A 19,867-nucleotide genomic window follows, 5' to 3' on the forward strand; every position below is an offset into this window, starting at 1 on the left:
ATTCAATAAAAAAAGTTTGGAATTAAGAATCTAGTGATGACCGTGAAACTATTGCTGATCACTGGAAAAAGCAGCCTGGTTCACTGATGTCCTTTAGGGAAGGAAATCTGCTGTCCTTACCTGGTTTGGCCTATATGTGACCCCAGAACCACAGCAATGTGATTGATACTCAACTGCCCTTGGGCAACTAGGGTTGGCTAATAAGTACTGGCCAGCCAGCAACGCCCGTGTTCCATGAATGAATCAAAAAACCCAAATGTTTATGGAGGGGCAGCTTGTTATCAAGGTCAATTGTCTTGAAAACAAAATTAATTAATCCCAAATTATTCATTTAAACTAGATGGGCAGACTGCTGATCTTGGCACCAGTCCGCTCTCTCCACACATCCCCCACCCTTTACTCAATCGAGATTGATAGGCAGGTGGTGGAATGGGCGGGACTAGACACCACCACAAACACACACACACACACACACACATACAGCAAACATGCCTTGCTGTAAAGTTCAGCTCAATGTAGGTGTCTAGTACATTCTCTTCATTGATGAATGGCTTATTCTGATTGACTAACTGTGGGATTTATAATTCCTATTGTTCTATTTTGCTGTGATCTGTATTACAACCAGTCTAAGGGAGTCCATGGGAATGGAATTTTTCTATTCATTAATATTTGTTTTTAAATGTAATTTCAGCATTCCAGTGTGCTGCACTGCAATCAGAATGGGAAGTTATCAAAGCTCAGTGTAGGGGGGAATTCCTGTGACAATGCTAAAATGGTCCCAGTCACTCCCTGCTGCCACCCAATAGAGATTTCTGATGCTGCTTAAATGAGACTGGAACTTATCAAACCTGAGGCACAAGCTCTGGGTCACCAGATGGCTAAGAAAGTGCCCAATACCACAGCCAAACAGGTTGAATATCAACTTGTAACTTGTCCTAGCATTTGCTAATGGCTGGAGAAAAGAACAGGAGAGATTTCTGGCCAACCGTGCGTTGCATTTCAACTTGCAGAAGAGGACAGCAAACTATTGCAGAATCTTGCAAGTATAGCCATGGACTGACACAAATAGAAAAAGGATGTCCCAATCGACAATACCCACTTTTTAAAAAACAAATTAAAGAAAGCCCCCTTAAGACCATGTGTTCCATTACTAGTGGTGTGGGCAGCATGATTGGGTGATGCAGTAACTTGGTGCACTGCATCTTTGTCTGTGTAATAACTTCAATCAGGCCATTGAGGTTGGCCTGTTGGAATATGAACTCCCTGATTAAGGAGTCAATTGATGGGCCAATCAGGGAGTCTTTGTCTTGTAATTAACTGGGAGAATCAGTTCCTCTGGCACTCCTGAAGGTGAACTGCTGACTGATAGCACTTTGTGTATTGCTATTGGAATTGTGAATAAAGGGATTTTGGTAAAAGACTTATGCCTCTGAAGACTTATTACAGTCTACATACTTGAGTGTAGCCTAGACTGAGAGTTCTGATTTTTTTTTTAAAAGGCATTTGCAGGTCTACTTGAGAGTGAACAGGGAGCCATGACACAAAACTATTTAGAATTTGACATTAATTGGTATAATATTAGCAGTGTTACACTGGGAAACTAGAACAATAGCTAATGTAAAAAATATAAAGCTGGTGTTAGAATGCGTGTTTGGGAAAGGTTGGCTTACTTACGGGAAAATATAGTGGGTGGTTTCATCTTTATCTAACCTGCACTACACTGGTCTCGGAAAGTGTAATGCTGTCGCTTAGTGTAAAAAGTAGTAACATTTTACTTACTAGTGATGTTCTGTCAGCTTCTAAAGCAATTAATCTCATGGTCACGACTGAATGAAAAATTCACAAAGAATCTTCAAATGAAAAAGTAATGGCATAAATTCAATGTTTCCAATTTGTACTTTTAAAAAAATTCTTTCATGGGAAGTGAGCATCATATATTGTTCGTTTCTAATTATCCTTGAGATAGTGGTGGTGAGGTGATTTGATTTGGTACTGAATATTCTGATCTCTTGTAAATAGGTTCAGTCAGAAATAATTCCTCTGTATGTCTTGACTCTCTTTTCTCTTAGGCTCTCCCTCGGGTTAGGGAAACCATGCTTCCACTCTGGTTCAGTGGATTTATCAGCCATCTGAGAAGTCAATGTGATCTGCAGACTCTGTCACGTAAGGGGCAGGTGGTGTGTGAAGGGTTGGGTAGATGGGTTGTTGGAAGGTTTGCATGTTCCCTTCAACACCCCAACTTTTCCTCTTTACGTTCCATGTGTTTAGTGCTTTCCTGGGTGAGTCTTCTCCATTTTGGTCAGTCATGAGCCAGGAGCTCCCACCCTTTGGCAGGAACGTTTGACTCCTTCAGGGAGGCTTTGAGGACATTCCTAAAGAGTTTCCGATGTCTTTCTGGGAGTCTCCTGGCATGACCAAGGTCTGAATAGAGCAGTTACTTCAGGAGTCTGGTTAGGCATATAAATGGCACGTCTTGCCCATTGTTTTGAGTGATTAGTGCCTCAAAGCTAAGCAAGTTGCTTTGGGTTACTGTTGGACCGTCTTTCTTGCCCCCAGATTTTGAGGACCTTGTGAAGGCACCAACTGTAGTATTTCTCCAGTGCTTTGAGGTGACTTCTGTAAGTTTTCCAAGTCTCCAAAGTATATAGAAGCATGGGGATCACTACAACCCTCAGTCTCACGCTTGAGGCCTGGTTCTCAAATAATCTTTCGCTCAGTCAGCCAGAGAGTGGGCTGAGATACTGAAGATGATGATATATTTCATTGCCTACATCTATCCTTGTCAGAAGGAGGCTTCCAAGAACAGAAAATAGTCCACACTTTCCAGGATCTTGCCATTGATCTTAATTGAGAGTCGAGCTGTTTTGTTGTGGCTGCTAGTTGGAAGAGGACCTTAATTTTTTGGATGGTTAGTGAATGGCCTATTTTCTCATTAGCTTCAAAAAATAACCAGGAGCTCAGCTTCTGAGTGAATGCAAATACAGGACTTATCTGCGTACTGCAGCTCTTTGACTGAGGTTGGAGTAGGTTTTGGTTTTGGTTTGAATGTAGCAGGTTTCCCTTCTGAGTAATTCAGCTTCTATTATATCACTATTTTAAAGGTGCATGCCTGAACCCATATGGTTGAGTGTTAGGTTTTTGAAATTTTGACTCTTAACGTGCATCATGATGTAGAATGCATAATGACAAAAATGATGCTTTGTTGTTCTAAAACCAGCCAATCTGATTTAATTCCAAAAATGCTGAAAATCCTCAAAGTGTAGATATTGGAACATTTATATCCTCATATGAATACCAGTAATCAGACAGTGCAATATGAACAGTGTAGTGTGTTGTTGGTTATACTTCTGAAGCGGGGATCTGACATTACGGTTGCAATGTGTCTCAGGCAGCACCTTCACAATTCAGGAGCGACATGGAGATGAAACCAATGAGCTGAACTGCTCGTTCAATGAGACCAGATGTCTTAGGTGAAGGCTATCAATTTAGAATTCATTGGCAGAATGGCCAGTTCTTTTGCGGTAACTTTCTAGAACTTTTGTTCCATATTGAGAAATAACATATTCCATAATTTTGGATAGATGGATAAGCAGCCAAATGAATTAATGTTCTCATCTTCCTCTATTCTGCCCAACATCAATTGAACATCTGTTACCTCTTCATTTTGTTACAACAGCCACCCTCATGATCACTCCAAATTAGTTAGAATTTGACACAAGTTGTACCTTAAATATTCTTTCATACTTCCATCCAATCTCAGCATCAAAATGGTTAATTTGAGCATAACCCTTGTGTGCCAGTTCCTAAGCATCTTGGTGCTACTTTACTTCTCCACAAGCATGATCAAAGGCAGGGAGGTCACATTAACATCAATTTGTGATCATTCCTCTCTAATTCTCCCTACGTTTTGATGATGGACTGAATGGGAATATGGAGGAATATTTAAATTACTATCTGGAAAATGTGGAAAATGTTCTTTCTCACTATTGTTATAGAAAATTACAGCAAAAGAAGAGTCATTCTGCCCATGAATACTAAATTGATTGCTCTTCAAATCTAGCCTAATTTCATTCCCTGATGTTTTTAATAATCATGGTTAAACAACTATCTAATTCCCATTTTAAAAAAAGAAGCGATAACTTCTTTCAACAACAATTTCTGGCAGAAAATTCCCCATCTGAACTCTTGGGTGGAGAAAGGCATATTTCTTTCAATATAAAAACAGAAAGTGCTGGAACTACTCAGCAGGTCATCATCTGTGAAGAAACAGGAACAGAGTTAACATTCCAGGCTACTAACCTTTCATCAGAACTGGGACATTTTCCAGTAAACTGGCAAAAGGTTAATTTAATCAGAACTTGACCCGGTCAGGAACCTCTTTTGTGTTTTATTTCTCCACATGAATGAATGGGAGCAGGGAGGTTACATTAATCAATGTGTGGCATTGCTCTGTAATTCTCTTGACATCTGGCCATCGACCTGAAACATTAATTCTGGTTTCTCTCTACAAAAATTCTTCCTGACCTATTTGTGTTTTTCCAGCATTTTCTGTTTTTTTTTTTGGATTTCCAGCTTCTGCAGTATTTTGCCTTCATATTTCTTTTAATCCTTTTGTTTATCATGCATATACCCCCCCAGATCATCTACCATCTTATTAGAATTTTTCAAGATTATGAAGAGTTATATCATAACACTGTTACTCTTTATACAGAATTCCTATGGCACAGAAAGAGGCCATTTGGCCTGTTGTGTCTAACCCAGCTCTCTGAATGAGCAATTCACCAAATGCCTTTCCTCTCTGTGTCCCTGTATCTTTTCAGATAATAATCCAATTCCGTTTTGAATGCCTCAATTGAACCTGCCTCCACTACGCTGTTTAAGTGCATTCCAGATCTTAATCACTCACAATGTGGAAAGATTTCTCCCCATGTCTCCATTGCTTCTTTTGTCAATTACTTTAAATCTCTGCACACTGGTTCTTGATCCTTCCACCAATGGGAGCAATTATTTCCCTATCTACTTTATTCAGACCTCTTTTAATTTTGAGTATATTTATCAAGTCTCCTCTCAATTTTCTCCAAGGCAAATATTCCCAACATTTTCAATCTATCTGTGTAACTAAAGTTCCTCACCCCTGGAACCATGCTTATGAACATTTCTGTACCTTGTCTAATGCCTTCACATCTTTCTTAAACTATGGCACGCAGGACTGGATGCAGTACTTCAACTAAGGCTAGCGGGTGTTTTATACAAGTTTAACATAAGCTACTTGGTTTGTTACTCTATGTCCTTATTGATAAAACAAGATACTGTGGGCAGAGTTCCCCCAAAAAATTTCAAAGCATCACGACGGTGAGAATAATGGAGCAATCTGTGCTGACCTCTCAGATGTGCTCTACATCAGAATCCTCCCACATAAAGTCAATTTTTTGGATAGTTGATAGTTTTGTGCTGGTACTGGGTTGGGGATTGGGGAGCAGGGCCTAAATACCCCAGTGAGCCCAGCTTCAGAGTGCTTGGACACTGTTTCGCAAGGGAAGTGCACTGGGACAGCCCCTCCTTTCACCCATAGATGTTGGGACCCCCTTCCATCAACGATATGTTCCTCACCCCTTCCCCAACATGGGCTGCTGGCATTGGGGTCTTCCCTATGGGTCCCCCTGGCTGGCCCTTAACATTCCCCCAGTAATGACCTACAACATGCCCCCACCCCCATCATGACTGCCTTCACGATCCACCATCGCACCATCTGTCAGACCCCTCCCTCAAAGCACCCACTCAGGCCCGATCCTCTCGGCATTGTCCCGGCACACTGGCGGTGCCCTGCACATGATGGCCTGGTTTCTGGGGAGTCACAAAGTAAGTTCTTCGCCGCAGAATTAGCATCCTGTGACCTTCCCTTTCATCATTGGTTCTCATCATTTTTATGTAGGAGAAGGCAGCCCAGAACAGGGGGCAGAGATAGACGATTGGGTGGGAGAGTGATGGGGAGTGATGGCTAAGCTTGGGCCCCTCATTATACTTGAGCAGTGGGCTGCTGAGCTGGCAGGAGAGGATGGTGACCATGTCTGTGCTGACAACATCTCGTGACTGTGAAATAGCTCAGAGTCATTCCAACTCTGCCAAAGTCCAGGCTGGTGTTTTTCTCATTAGACCAAATTTTCTCACCACACACCAAGGTGGTATTGTTAAAACCAAAGTGAACATTGGAAGTTTGAAAATACATGACTATATGATGGGTTACACTCAGAGTTGACCTATTTTCATTTTCAGATGCTGATGGAAATATGCAATTACACCGTTTTCTATTTTTATATATGGCACTGAGTAGTGAGATCTGTGATTTATTTTTCAGAATTGTATAATGAATTAGCTCTCTGCTGGCAATAAGTACAAGACAGCAGTGGTATGAAGAAGATGTCAATGAAATCATTGAGTAAACACTTGCTATGGGGCTGCTCTTGCAACAGACAGTAAGACTCCTGCGAAGTCTCAATTGATGGAATAGTGGGATCAGATAACATGCATGTAGATCTCTCTGATGACTTCATATGCTGCGTTTTGCATACACACGGTTTGTGTCTCCCGAAATTGCAACTGAGTTACAGTTTGGCATGAATTTATCACCATACATCATTATGCCTCATTTTGTATTTAATGCAACAAACTCTTCTCTTGCCAAGTCCAGAATCAGGAAGGGAACAGGGCAGCTATGGAGTGGGGACTCATGCTAATGAAAGGTAGGAAAATTTAGCCCAGTGGTTTAAACAATGATACGGAAAGTTTAAAGAAACTAATCGCTTCTCAGCCTTTTGGCTAAGATCAAGTGTAGTATCGGCATGCTGTACTTGGTTGAAGTCATTAGGTTACATTTTAGCTTCATTTGAAGCAATTTTTTAAAGTGGCATCTTGGCCTTTTGGCTAAGATGCAAGTGAGATCAAGCCTTGGAGGAGGAGCTATACCTCGTCCAATCAGTTTGGATCACATAGATCAAGCCCAAGACAGGAGGTGAGGGCCCTGTCTAGTCAACTTAGATCGGGAATGTCTCAACTTGTTGGGACTCTGAATTGGACTTGATTTGGTTGGATTGAATTGGAATAAAGGTTTAAAAAAAATGAAACAATGGGGTCAATTCTGAGCCTTTTGGCTAAGATCAAGTGTAGTATCGACATGCTGTACTTAGTTCAAGTCATAAGGTTATATTTTAGCTTCATTTGAAGCAATTTTTTAAAGCGGCATCTTGGCCTTTTGGCTAAGATGCAAATGAGATCAAGCCTTGGAGGAGGAGCTATGCCTACTCCAATCAGCTTGGATCATGTAGATCAAGCCCAAGACAGGAGGTGAGAGCCCTGTCTTGTCAACTTAGATCGGGAATGTCTCAACTTGTTGGGACTCTGAATTGGACTTGATTGGATTGAATTGGAATTTAAAAAAAAGAAACAATGGAGTGGACTGCAAAGCTATTTAGTTTAGGTGCATTTTAGATATTATAATCATAAAAATGCATTTTAGTTTTTCTACATCTTTATTAATCATGCAACATGTATTGCACTATTCTGCTTAATAATGACTGGACTTTTTATTTTATTTATGGTCAATCTTCATAGATTTTTTAGTTCACAAAATCTGCAAAATAAAAGGCCCTTTGAAAATATGTCGACAGTATTTTAGAAAAATGAGGAATATTCCTCAAAACACAATGTGCTGTGTTTTGTGTGTGTCCTTCAATTTTTTTGGTATAAGAAATGACATATTTTAGACTTCTGATTGAAATAATGGGGTCAATTTTGAACCCTCCTTGATGGGTGGGAGATTGTTGGGGTGGATTTAAACTATTTTACAAAAAGAACATGTCTCTGCCCAATTGACTGTTTGTTGAGTTGCGGGAGTGTCAGTGCTTGGTTTGATAGGACACTTCATTATTGTATTCAAATTGCAGTCCAGCTGAGAGTCTGATTCACATTTAAGCTGTCAGCTGGATTTCCCACAACTTCAGAAACCAGCAGCAAATTGGAGGCAGAACTACTGACTCAGGCAGGTAAATGCTTTTTGCCACACACCTTCTGGGCTAAGAAGAACAGGAAAGCTTTCCCTCCAGAAAACCTTTGGTCTTCCTTCTGCTGACCATGCACAGCCCTCCCCCGAAGCTCCTGTTCGACTACAGGCATGCCCAACTGTCGCATTTGCTGAAGATCATCTGTGAATGTCCCTGGCTGTGTGCTCCTGGCATGCTAACCAGCTACCCTACCATTTTGTCATTGCCAAGTGGGAAATGAAAGGCAAAAATTATATTGAGGCCCTAATGCTAAATATGGCAGAACCCTGGGAACCTCCATGTACATCTGTATTTTACATATGTCAAATTTAATATCAGTATGTGGAGTTTGGCCATATGGAATAAGAGGGCAGGCTCGAGGAGCGAACTGGACTACTCCAGTTTCTATGTCCTTTCCCCTACTATCGTGATGCCCAGCCACCTCATAAATAGCATGACCAATCTTTCTAAATATGCTAAATTTGCTAATTAACAGTGCCTGGGAACTGATTAGGTTTGTGGTCCTAAAATTGAGACAATGAAATTGGCAGCAGTAACGTTGTAATTGCTCTGTGTATTTATAAAACATTAACGTCCTATTTTGATCTGGGGTAATTTGGGGCAAAATTTATTTTTAATCTATTCAATAGACTATGGGAAATCAGTTTTTTCTCGACGCAATTTACATTTTAAATCCACGATTTTTTTTGCACTATTTTGGCCAATTTCACCTGAGTTGCACTGATAAAACTCATTTGTTTATATGTAGTTGAGAATCAATAACACCAATTTAACTTGCAGGTTGTGATCATTTACATGTGAAATGCCTGGATTATCTCCTGTTATACACATCAGCATCATCAACATCAGATTATGATAGTTTGCAAGTTCATATTTTTCCTACAAAGATTTATAATAATTTGCATTACATATTTCAATTCTTTACAAAAGACACCTTGTAAATTGGTGAGAAGTGCAACATTTATGCCTGGCATTTGATCCTATTATGGAGGTATTGATTTATATTCAGGCTAAAAATCTGAGGATTGTTGTTTGCATGGACTATCGTGCTAAAAGGATGAAAGGCCATTTGAAGTGTGACATTTGATACCTGTGGGAGGTAGGAAGGCAAATGGAAAGTTGACCTTTATTACTAGGGATTGGTATTCACAGACAAAGAAGTCATACTTCAATTATATAAGCTTTGGTGAAACCATATCTGGAATACTGTGTGCAGTTTCAGTCTTCATATCTAAGGAAGGATATACTTGCATTGAAGGTGGCACAGCAAAGGGTCACTAAATTGATCACTAAGCTGTGGGTGTTGTCCTGTGATGAGAGTTTGAATAAATTGGGCCTATAATCTCTGGAGTTTAGAATAACGAGAGACAAGGTCATTGAAACATATGCGATTCTGAAGGTTCAATGCGGTGGATGCTGTAAGATTGTTTCCACCGGTTATGGAACCTAAAACAAGGAGGCACAGTCTCAAGCTGATCATTTAGGATCGAGAAAAATTACTTCACTCAAAAGGTTATGACACCCCCAAGAAAATCCCAAGTGCTTAATTCACAGGAAAACTGGTGTAAATCACGATTGTTTTTTCACTGCAACTTCAAACCTGAATCTCCCCATTCTGTGCAATGCCAAAGTCACAATTTTGAATATCATTAAAAGCTTGGGGATGGGGAGGGTGTGCTATTCACGTCAGAGTCCTTCCGGAACTCTGCGCATGCGCAGTGGCCCCAGTCACCGATCACTAGCCAGTCCAGGACCCTCACAGTGCTGCCCCCCTGCACCCCCCCCCCCCCAACAACGCCCTGATTGCAGCCTGCACAAGCGTTCCCAGGCCAGCCGCAACACCCACCCATCAGCAGTGACGACCACCCCCACCCCTCCCACCCCAGTAGACACCAACTCCCAATGCCCATGGGAAGGTGATGCCCCTTTGCATGAAGTTGCATGACCACGGATTCTCTTTGGAGGAGCTGTCAGTGAGCATTGTTACAGGAACAGGTGAGGCCCCCAGAAATCCTTGTACACTTTCTGTTAACGTTTTAAGAGTGCTTGCTATCTCATTCTGTCTAGAGACATAAACCTGAGGGGCATCGTTACTAGATTAGTGCTACATGACTGGTTCAATAACCTTCTATTGTCACAGTGGGGTGCCTGCCATTTCACAGTTTAATTGACAGCTACAAGTGTTTATAGACTCTTTGAATTGGGACCGTGAATTAAGAACATAACATAAGAACATAAGACATAGGAGCAGGAGTAGGCCATCCAGCCCTTCGAGCCTGCCCCGCCATTCAATAAGATCATGCTTGATCTGTCGTGTCTCAGTTCCACATTCCCGCCCTCTCCCCATAACTCTTAATCCCCTCGCTTATCAAAAACCTATCAACCCGTGTCTTAAAAATATTTAGCGAGGCAGCCTCCACCACCTCAACGGGCAGAGAATTCCAGAGATTCACCACCCTTTGAGTGAAGAAGTTCCTCCTCAACTCCTCCGTTCTAAACCGCCCCCCCTTTATCTTGAGGCTGTGCCCCCTAGTCCTACAGTCCTTTCTGAGCGGGAAGAGTCTCTCCACCTCTATCCTATCCATCCCATTCATCATCTTATACGTCTCAATGAGATCTCCCCTCATCCTTCTAAACTCTAACGAGTACAAGCCTAATCTATTCAGCCTCTCCTCATAGCTCAACCCCCTCAACTCCGGTATCAGCCTAGTAAACCTCCTCTGCACTCCCTCCAAGGCCAAAATATCCTTGCGTAAGTACGGCAACCAAAACTGCACACAGTACTCCAGCTGCGGCCTCACCAATGCCCTATACAGCCGCAGCAAGACCTCCCTACTTTTATATTCAATCTCCCTCGCTATGAAGGCCAGCATCCCATTAGCCTTCCTGACCACCTGCTGCACCTGCAAGCTGGGTTTTTGCGACTCATGCACAAGGACCCCGAGGTCCCTCTGCACCGTCGCCTGCTGCAGTTTTTCGCCCCGTAAGTAATAGTCCTTCCTACCATTATTCCTACCAAAGTGGACCACCTCGCACTTGCCAACATTAAATTCCATTTGCCATTTCCTGGCCCATTTGCCCAGCCTATCTAGATCCTTCTGCAGACTCTCCACACCCTCCGCGCAATTTGCCGTTCCACCAATCTTCGTGTCATCAGCAAATTTCGACACCATACACTCGGTTCCCTCCTCCAGATCATCTATATAAATGGTAAGTAGCTGGGGCCCCAGCACCGACCCCTGGGGCACTCCACTAGTCACCAACTGCCAATCCGAATAGCACCCATTAACCCCCACTCTCTGCCTCCTATTTGACAACCAATCCTCTATCCACGCTAACACCCTACCCCCAACTCCATGCCCCCTTACCTTCTGCAATAACCTCTTGTGAGGTACCAATTCCAATACTTGTATTTATAAGGTTTTAGCTACTTGAATGAAATGTTTGTTTTATCAAAGATTATGCAATTAAATGAATGTAGTGAATGAGTTTTTATGAATGAGTGTTTTATGAAAAATTAAATGATGTGATAGATACTTCAGAAATGTTTTACATGTTTTTTAGCTTTGACAGTGCCAGTGCAGTTAGGCAGGCCTTCCAGCAAGTTGTCTCTGCACCTAGCAACCACTGCATGCATTCTGGGATCACCTAACAGGAACTCCATTTTCGCTAACCACCTCTTCCCCTTGGACCGAAAATTAGACCTGCTGGTGTTAGAATGTAACTGGTGACAACTTCTTTTTGGATGTAATGTGATCAATGGTAACAAGCTGTAAGAGTCAGCTGACCCAGTAGACCATGGAACCAATTACAGATTGATGTGATGGTCAGATGACCAGCTGACTCACTGTAAATAAGAGCCTGATGGGGATTGTGGAGAGCTGGGAGTGGCCCAGGATAAGGCTCCAGTTTGGAGTAAAAGTTTTTTTTGATTTATAAGTTGGAGTAAGTTTTGTTATATTTTTATTGTCTGCATTTGAAGAGTCCTTCTGATAAAACTTCTGGGGCACTTTCTCCCAGGTTGGGTTTGCAGAGCTGGGGATTGTCCCAATCTTTGCTCTTGGCCTGAGGAGAAAATTTTGACCTTTTTAAAAGAGTCGACAAAGGTTAAATGAGTTGGCAAAAGTTTGGCAGATGGAGGGTAATGTGAGAAAGTATGAACTTTAACAGGAAAAATAGAAAACAGTATGTAATTTATAAGGATAGATTGCAGAGCTCTATGGTACAAGGTCAGGGTGTCCTGGTACACATATCTCAAGGAGTTACAATGCAGGCACAGCAAATGATTAGGCAGGCAAATGGAATGTTGGTGGTTATTGCAAGGAGAGTGGAATATAAAAGTGAGGATGTTTTGCTGCAGTTATACAGAATGTTAGTGAGACCACATCTGGAGTTCTGAAAGGATCTAAATGTGCCAGAAGCAGTTCAGGGAAGGTTCATTTAACTGGTACCTGGGTGAAGAGGTTATATCATGAGGAATGTTCAGACAGGATATGTCTATATCATTAAAGTTCAAAAGAATGAGAGGTGATATTACTGAAACATACAAAATCTTGAGGGGATTTGACAGGTAAATGCTGAGAGGATGTTTCCCCTTGAGACTGGAACTTCAGGTTGAATCCAGTAGAGACATTAGAATCAGTGAAATGCATGCACAGCCAGTGAGGGAAAAATGGTAAGAGATGGTTGGTTTAGACTTTGTTATATTAAAATTTATCATGCGCTTGTTGTGCTTTATTGTTCATGGAAGTCAGTCATGCGGAAAATGATGCATTTATTTATCAACATTTAGTGAAGTGATGAATACTGCCATGTCAGAGCAGAGAGAGCAAGTGTGTTGTCATCTTCTAGGATGGGCCATGAACTGGAAGATTGTTCCACTTTGAAAATGTGTGAGTGGAGATAGGGTTTGAGTGTTAACGTTTAGACTGTGTTAAGCAAAGGAAGTAGTTGTCACTGGGGGATCCTCAGAGTGATGGTTTTTGTGATGCTTTCCTCCACACGGCTGTATTTTCAAAGTAATTATTACCTCCCTAGCAATGTTCAACTCCAGGCTTTACTGTGTAGTGAGGTTCTGCAGGGTACAGCTGGCTAGAACTGTGATACATAAGCTGGAAAATATCACAGAGTCCAACCCACACCCACTCTGCCCAGGCACTGAAAGTACTCTTGTGTGTGCTTTGTTGTAGCACCACTTGGTTGAATTCTGTCCTCTCTTAGTAGATTTGTTATCTCTGAGAGTGGGTGGAGGATCTATCACCCTCAAGCTCTCTTTAAAAAGGTTAGAGTAGGCTGCATTTACACATGCCAATGAGCAGAAAGCTTAAGTCCATATATTCTGTAGAGAACTGAAATAACATTAATGAAGATGGAATTGTTTGATCCATTTGAATGACTGCATTTGCTTATTAGATCATCTTGCTGTTAAAGTTGTTTTGGGTACAATTAAACTGCCCATTTAGGACATTTTGACATTGATGCCTGACTTTGCACAGACAACAGGTCATTTAGGAGGCTGGAGTGTAGTGAATCATTAAAATAATTAGCTGTTTTTGCAAGCACCAGGAACATTTGCGTACTTCAAAAAGGACCAAGGTAGTCAGACACAAATACATAAATTGGTGATAAAGCACAGAGACTTGTTGTATTTTAAAAATCACTTACTGGTTATGATGACTTATTGGATATGCCTCCCCGTGGGGTGTATCTCAGCGGGAGGTGAAGCACTGTTGGCTGGCAGTGCGATCTTCTGGTCTTGCCACTGCCAATGGAATTTTGCACTGACTCCATCCAGTGCCGCTGGGGAACCTGATGTAGGGGTATCGGCAGATCCAGAACATCTGGAAATTTCCAGCCATCGTGTGAAATGCTTTGAGAAATGCCAGCATGATGGGGCAAGAGTTATTCTGTTAAGTTCCAACTATCACAGAAATATTTGAAATTCCGCTGGATAGTTTGACAGCTTTGTAAACAGACGATGAATCTGGCATCCTGAATTCAAAGCAAATCATAATGATAGAAACATCCAGTTGATAAACTCATACCCAGCCCCCTGCCTCAAATGTTTACATGCATTGAAGAATGATATTGCAAATCAATACTGCAGCATTACCCCGGTCTCTTCTTAACACATGAACACTCTCCTCCTTGAGCAGCTCATCATTAATTTGGTTATTTCTTGCTCTGAATGTGAGTTTCTTCAATACAGATGGGGTTAATTTTAAGTGTAAGAAAAATAAGAAATAGGAGCAGGAGCAGGTGAATTGGTCCCTTGGCCTATTCCGCCATTCAGTAAGATCGTGGCTGATTGGATTGTGGCATTAATTGCACTTTCCTGCCTGTCTTCGATTTAACCCTAGAATCGCTTGGAGATCAAATTTGATTTTTTTTTCGCCGATATTTACTTTTCATTCATTTCAGTTGGAATCTCACTTACATAGAGTTATATAGAAGATTTAGCTCAGAACTGGTGTAGCTACTGTCGTGGTTCCCCAAGACGACAACTTATTTAACCCGATTGAAACAGAGAGTCTGAGTTGTAATCCTCCAAGCAGTAGACTTTATTTTCCAGCACAAGAGAATAAAGCCGGGAGGTCCGGAACACTCCAACGAGCCATCGGCTTACAGTCTTTTTAAGCACATTTCAGCTCCATACCTCAAGATCCTTATCTCGCTTTTACGACCCACTGACCCTTTATCTGTCTTGCTTGAGATTGATCACCCCCTGTTTCCTCTCTTTTCTTCTTGAAACCATGGTGGTTATATCCCTTGCTTTTATCTTTACGACTCTGCTTGTACACTAATAGTGGTTTAGCTGACTTAGGCTGAATGTGAAGAAAAACATGCTCACTTTATTACTTCCTTTTTATTACGGTCAATCTCAAGCTGGACAGCTGGGTTGTGTCCATTGTCCCCCCAAGGGACTATTGGTTGCATTTGCTAATAAGTAACTGCTATACTGCTTCTCTGGGCCTCCTGCTTTGATCACATTTGCTACACTTGATTATATTAGGTTACAAATCAGCTATACTTGATTACCCATCCCAATTCCACTTCAAGGAAGACACTCTAATACTATCCGTGATTCCGTATTTCATATCCAGTTTAGGTACAATTATTCAGTACAAATTCTCTAAGTACTAACATGCTTACATATTGAGTACAAATTTCCTTACACTACTCCATGCTAGCCTTTTACAAAGAAACATCGGAACATAGAAGATAGGAGCAGGAGGAGGCTTTTCAGCCCCTTGAACCTGCTCCACCATTCATTCCGATCATGGCTGATCATCCAACTCAATAGCCTAATCCTGCTTTCTCCCCATAACCTTTGATTCCATTTGCCTCAAGTCCTATATTCAGTTGCCTCTTAAATACATTCAAGGTTTTGACATTAGCTACTTCTTGTGGTAATGAATTCCACAGGCTCACTACTCTTTGGGTGAAGAAATGTCTCCTTATCTCCATCCTGAATGGTCTACCCTGTATCATCAGACCATGACCACTGGTCTGGACACCCCCACCGTTGGGAACATCCCTCCTACATCTATCCCGTATAGCCCTAGAATTTTATAAGTCTCTGTGAGACCCCCCGCCCCCTCATTCATCTAAACTCCAGTGAAAACAATACCAACCTAAACAGTCCCTCTTCAAACATCATACATTTGCTCCACTTTATGCTTCTGCCGACCCCCACCCTATTTTTCATCATTGGAGTCTACCCGATTCCTCTACTCCCTCTAGTCTCTCATTTTGCTTATCTAGCCTCCCCATTAATACATTTATCCGATTTCCCTCAAGCAAGTTTCAGATTCTCACCACTGAGTAAGGACGTTTCTTCTGAATTTCCTGTTTTGTGTTCTTGATGGTTATTTTATTACTGATGGTCTCTAGCTATGCTTTTCCCTACAAATGGAAACATTCTCTCTTTATCTACTATATCAAAACCTTGGAGGACCCCACTTTCTAGCTTCTGCCATTTTGAATAGTTACCATCACTGTCTCGCACCAGGGCTATCCATCATTTCTGCTACTTGTTCCATGGCCAGGATTTTCCACTTCCACTCATGGTGAGAATTGTTTAGGATGGGACTGGAAAGTTTGGAGAGCAGCATAAAGTCCCTTTAAAGGGCGGAAATTTCTAAGCCCTTCACGGGTGGGATTGAAAAGTCCCACCTCTTGACCCTGTGTGCTTGGATCTTAATCATTAGTCCATTATTTGTAACCTTCATCAAAGAGATTTTGAAAAACTAGATATATCACACTTACATTCTGTTACTTCACAGAGCATGATTCTCTGGCCACCTTACAGCCTGTTTCTGGATGACAGGAGGCAGCCTGCCCTTGGCTAGTGATGGGATCTTCTGGTTCTGCCACTGTCTTTGGGATTTCCATTGACTCCACACCTTGCCAGTGGGTGACCCATGGTGGGGTGCACCATCAGCAGGACCAGAAGATCCCGCCAGTGTGAATAGCCAGAATGTTCCAGCCAAAAATTCAAAGGGATTGGCAGGCGAGACTTTGCCTTTCAAAATCCATGCTGATTATTAATTATATTTTTGTTCCTGGTTCTAATAGTTCAGTTTTAATAGTTAGACAGTGTGTAATAAGTTAGATATGTTTTTACTGCAGTGATTGACATCCAGGCTTGTGTCAAAGCCTTGAGAGCATGTGATTAAAATCGGGTACAGATTTATTCTTGGATCTGCGAGTCTTTTGCCTTTTTGATTCTAGACATCCTGCACAGTCTTGTGAAGAGAGCTGGGCTGGAGGGAGTAATATGCATGTGCTGGACATTTGGCACCTGGACCTTTAAACTGCCTAGCTGATAGGTTGAACAAATCGCCTCCTAACTCTGCCTTGTGTATGATTAATAGTACTCCAAGCATGGAATCTGGCATGAGATCAGGCCATTCTGGCCAACAGGCACATTGCTGCTGGCATTACTGCCGCTACACATCGCAAAAATGGAGAAGTCAGCTGATGGCTTCTGAGGTCTGCCCATTGTGGATACTGGATGAGTGGCTATGGAGGATATATGGGGACATGGAGTGTTGAGTTGTGAGAGTCTAAGGATTTGGGATTTATCACCACAACTGGTCCTATGTCCCAAGAAATTGAGGCTGACGTTCTAGCCTACCTCCTCAGTTGTCACCTCAGGCCTTCGTCCAGAGATGGCAGGCTCGCCTCCACCCTCATAGACAAGGGAGCCAAGAGAAGCAGATAGCAAAGTGGAGTTGAGATACAACCCGATCAGCCATGATTTTATTGAATGGGGGAGCAAGCCCAAAGAGCTGAATAATCCACCTTTTGCCCTACGAAGTCCTATGTTCCCATGATCTATGTCCTTCCTCCCCAGAGTGAAAACTCAGTGAGGGCCACTTTAAAAGCCATAGATCTGCCAAGTTGGGATATTTCCTGTCTCATTCTTCTCATCTGTTCCATAAAAATCCAGTCCCCTGTGCTCCTTCTGTTTTTATTTCAGTTCAAGTGTGTCCATACTGCAGTATTTTCTGCATGATATTAAAAGTTAAATTTTGCCATATTTTCCCATTGGCACCATGGTATCTCTTTCTGACTGTCTGTTTGACAAGCACTGTGATGTAATCACGTGATTAATGTTAGAAGTTTTTATTTGTCTTTATAACATACTGATATTTCCTTCCCTGAAGGAGTTGGTAATTTTTTTTCACACATTCTCTTCTATATAGGAAGTCATTAAGGCTGCTAAAGCATGTTGTACCATTTGTGCTTCATTAGTAATGTACTTGGCTTTGGGTTCTTAGGGCATGTGGAAAATGATTCACTTGCAACAAAGAATTGAGTAATTGTCTTCCCTGAGGCAACTTGTAGGTTCAGAGGCTGTAGCCAACCTTAGATCCTTTAGTGCCTGTGGTATCTTTTTAATCTGAAGATGGAGATGATCTAAGCCACGGATTTTTCTCCAACTCGGAGCTGGTTGTGTACTGACTACTGGGTTGAATGTTGATTGAATCAAATGCATCACTATTTGAAAAGCAAAATACTAGCAGATACTGGATATCAGAAATTAAAACACAAATGCTGGAAATATTCAGCAAGTCTGTCAGCATCTGTGGGGAGGGAATGATTAATTTTTCAGGTTTGTGACCTTTCATCAGAACACCTAGCTGTGTTGGGAAAAAGCTGCAGTCAAATTGTCCCTGCTAACCTGGTCATTAAAGTTAAAGTTTATTTATTAGTCATAAATAGGTTTATATTAACAGTGCAATTAAGTTATTGTGAAAATTCTATAGTGGCCACAGTCCGGCGCCTGTTTGGTACACTGAGGAAGAATTTAGCACAGGCAATCCGCCTAACCTGCATTTCTTTTGGATTGTGGGAGGAAACCCATGCAGACATGGGGAGAATGTGCAGACTCCACACAGACAGTGACCCAAGTCAGGAATCAAACCCAGATCCCTGGTGCTATGAGGCAGCCGTGCCAACCATTGTACCACCATACCGCTATTCTTATATTATTATTGAAAACCATCCTTTTTCTCAAATAAATAAAAAGGCTTGCATTCAGATAGCACATTTATCTTGCTTACCATATCACAAAGCACACAACCCAATTATTTACTTCTGAAATGCAATCATGGCTTTGAGTGCAGAAGTGACCACTGATACGTGTACCATAAGCTCCCACATAATGAGAGAAATTTATTGGTGTGATTGCTTGAGGAAGAAATCCAAGCCACGATGCTGGGAGAACTCCTTTATTCTTTGAGTAAGTTTAAAAGGGCAAGATGACAAATAGATACATCGCAGATTACCACAATTAATGAACACAAACCATCATGGTCACTGGGTAAACAATGCTATTGTAGTTTTTCCATTTCCAACACTAAAAATGGTTACATGGATTGAGTTACTTTCCTAATTATGGAGATTTCTGAACAGCTTAATATGAAGGACCTGTTGTCCTTAACTGCCGGGTTTAGATTGAACAAATTCACTTTGCACAGGGCTGTCAATGACGGACATAAATGTTTGGCCAATATTGACTCCTCCAAAAGCCAGAAACAGCTCGATCCAAAAACTTTACTGCAGAACAACCCTGTCAGCTGTTTGGCTCAAGGATATAAGATAGTCCACTGGGCCAACTGATCTCCATTTTTAAAAAACATTGTCATGCCAGTAAAATGTTTAATTTCCAATACCATTCAGAACACAAAGGGTTAATGAAGCTAAAGCTGTTGTACTTTTCTAAGGCTAGACAGAGGCTGCAGTTCCCTTGTTTACATACCAAGGCTGGAGTCAAAAACACTTATGAGATTATTAAAGGTTGAGTGAACAGGCACATGGCACGTACTCCAGAATGCACGACGCTCTCCGCTTTTGTGCAGAGGATCATAGATTTATCATTGAGCTCAAGATTATGAGCAATCTTCTTCCAACTGTCTGAGTGCTCAAGCTATCCATCAATGGGGAAACCATTACATCAGAGCCTGATGTTGTTGCCTGCTCACCTCCATCATGAGCGCTTAGAGCTGAGGTCACCGATTAGCAAAGAGGAGTGGAACCCTGGCTGGTTTTTGCCTGCCCTTTGCTGAATAAATTTGCTGAGACATCATTTTAAATCATTTGCCAGTGGTAAAATGCCCTAATCCTGGAGGAAAAGCAAAACTATTAGCAGCTGAAAAATGAGTCAGGCTGAAAACGACACTCACCATTGTTCTTACTACTGCTTTATTGGAGAAATTTTAAAACCAGGGCAAGCAGTAATTTCCTTAACTGGGGGAGGGTTACAGTAATTAAGCTAGAGGACAGTAAAGTGTTACTGTCAG

At 41.7% G+C, this 19,867-nt stretch overlaps 1 protein-coding gene, 1 non-coding gene and 1 pseudogene across 2 annotated transcripts in view; all 3 read left to right on the forward strand.

Moving 5' to 3' along the window:
• Window positions 1-19,867, forward strand: part of kcnq3 (potassium voltage-gated channel, KQT-like subfamily, member 3) — a 312,879-nt gene that overhangs the window by 43,167 nt on the left and 249,845 nt on the right. The window lies entirely within an intron of this gene.
• LOC145347144 (U2 spliceosomal RNA) lies at window positions 6,797-6,975 on the forward strand (annotated as a pseudogene).
• On the forward strand, window positions 7,129-7,327 carry LOC145347174 (U2 spliceosomal RNA). Its single transcript, XR_013887817.1, has one exon. It is a non-coding gene; the product is annotated as a U2 spliceosomal RNA (small nuclear RNA).

This window comes from Carcharhinus amblyrhynchos, chromosome 8 (assembly GCF_965287045.1).
Source record: "Carcharhinus amblyrhynchos chromosome 8, sCarAmb.v2.hapA, whole genome shotgun sequence".
NCBI classification, from domain to species: Eukaryota; Metazoa; Chordata; class Chondrichthyes; order Carcharhiniformes; family Carcharhinidae; genus Carcharhinus; species Carcharhinus amblyrhynchos.